Here is a 2,607-nt window from a genome sequence, read left to right as displayed (position 1 = left end):
GTGTTAGTGTGTGTGTGTGTGTGTGTGTGTGTGAGAGAGAGAGAGAGAGAGAGAGAGAGAGAGAGAGAGAGAGAGAGAGAGAGAGAGAGTCGTAAGCAACTTGTCGCATACCAAATCCTGGCAGACCAGACGAAATATTCGCGCCATTGTGCTTTTGAAATTGAAGCCTTTTTCCCGACCTCATATATCTCCTGGGACAGATGATTCACAATTTGCACTCAAGCCTAAGTGCGAGTGTGGTCCTGGTTTTCGTTATGGGACCAAATGTCCCCAAGTATAGTAATACCAGAAAAATTTGACCTTGGGGACATTTTATGGTCCCCATGAGGAAAACAACTTATAAATCATACGAAATGATGTTTTAAAAATATCAAAAATAGTCTAGCTAAATTTGTCTGTGATGGGTTAGGGGTAGGGTTAGTGTAGTGATATAGCCTACTATAACGTTTTTACAGTGCAAAAAACATTGCCGAATGTCAACGTGTGTGTGTGTGTGTGTGTTTGTGTCAAGATTTACCTGCATTTTGGAGACCAAATGTCCCCACAAGAACAATGTGAAATCGCATCCACATGCACGTAATTTTACATACTTCACAGTTGGAATATTCCTTTGGAATCAGCACATTCCACTAAAACGTGCATTTCGATATTTTCTCATTCTCTTGCCATTTATTTATTTATTTGTATTTTGCACAATGATTTAATTAATATATGTTCCTTGGCTAAATTATACAATAACCCAGTGAACTGCAAAATATAGGTTAAGAAATGATTTTATGCGTATGTATGTTGATTTCTTGATTACTTCTTTTAATGTTTGTAATAGATAAATAAACAAGCAAATAAATATATCTTTCCTTTATGAAATAAATTACTCTTACCTGACTTACCTGCCAACTGTCTATATCTAATATGACCCAGAATAACAATTGTTTGGACATGCGCACAACTATAAAATTCCAGTTATAGTGGATATTCTGAATAATGCGTCTACATGACCAAAAATTCTGATTAATTAAGGCATTTGCTATCTATTTACTCACATTTTTAGAAACCAGAATCCGTTTATGACAATAGTAATGTAGTAATAATGCATTTACATGATATTTACATAATCGTAGTAGCTTATGACAATTTGCTGATATCATTCGGAATATGTTTGCAAATTCAGCGGAAAATATATTAACATCCAGAGTAATGTTTCAGTGAAAATGTTAAAATTCGACAAGGTTTGTGTGAGGGTTAGGTTTAGGGGATAGAAAATATCATTAGCATAATAAGTCGACGTAAAGCTCCCACCATAATAGCAACATGCTCAACATATTGGTTTTTGCCTTTGCAGGAGATAAGAGAAAAAGGCATCTTGGAGATGATGTTAGTATACCGCACTGCTAATGAATGCAATGTTATCCAGCCTGAGAAAGAGCACTGAGTTCCGCAGAGAGAGAGAGAGAGAGAGAGAGAGAGAGAGAGAGAGAGAGAGAGAGAGAGAGAGAGACGGAGAGGGGGTGTATGGAGGGAGGGAAGTGAAAATGGCAGGTTGAATGCGACATATGCCTCAAAATTGGCTTTGAGCGGGTGATAGTCTATTTCTTATGCTTTCTGTCGTTTAAAAGATCAATAAACACTCAGTGTGTGTGTGTGTGTGTGTGTGTGTGTGTTTACACGCAGCACACTCCCGGATGTGGAGAAAATAATCTGAGGTCGAGTGAAAGCATGATGGGTAATCATGCGAAAAGACTAGTCCCAGTTTTGGACCAAGGGAGGGTTTTTTGAGAGCCTACCATTGGTCTAGTCTCGTTTGAGCGCTTGGCGTTGCCAATATATATATATTCCTCTGTCAAATGGCTGTCAAATGACCAAACTCAGACATCTGCATAGTAGTACAGTGAACTACGACCTTCAAAGGTTTTCTCGACAGATATTCATGTTCATTTTCTCTCTCCACCTATTACACACATGGAGCAGGGAATCGCTAATGCTGGGTGACAGCTCTTTCATGCAGCAATGTTGGTGAAAAGAGCGCTATATCCAACTCTTGACTGACACACACGGGCAGTCTCCCCCACCCCCTCATATAAGCACACACTAACAACACACACACACACACACACACTATTAGCTGTTGCGTTGAGATCAAGCAGGATACGTGCACACACACACACACACACGTTCAACACTTTGGCGAAAGGAATTACTGAAATGCGACTGATATGACATCCCACTTAAACACAAACGTGCAGAGATAGAAATAGAGAGAGAGAGAGAGAGAGAGAGAGAGAGAGAGAGAGAGAGAGAGAGAGAGAGAGAGAGAGAGAGAGAGAGTTTTGTGATCAATTGGTCTGCACGCTTCCCTGAGGCAATGGAACGATGAACCGCAGAGCAGAGAAACACTTAACAGTCCCAGTGCGGAAAATACACACGCAAATATACACACATTCACATTGCTGAAAATACACATCGTTGAAAGCTTAAGTATTTATATTTTCATATATATTTAAATACATTTACTATTCCATTGTATTCCATTGCCAAACGCCTGAGTTTGGGGCGGGGCTATATGTGTGTTCGACCAATAAAACAAAAGAGGTGTGTTCAAGAAACTCA

This window comes from Siphateles boraxobius, unplaced genomic scaffold (genome assembly GCF_051911475.1).
Source record: "Siphateles boraxobius isolate OS27281-9 unplaced genomic scaffold, OSU_SipBor_1 12, whole genome shotgun sequence".
Lineage (NCBI taxonomy): Eukaryota > Metazoa > Chordata > Actinopteri > Cypriniformes > Leuciscidae > Siphateles > Siphateles boraxobius.
This window is presented reverse-complemented; position numbering follows the sequence as displayed.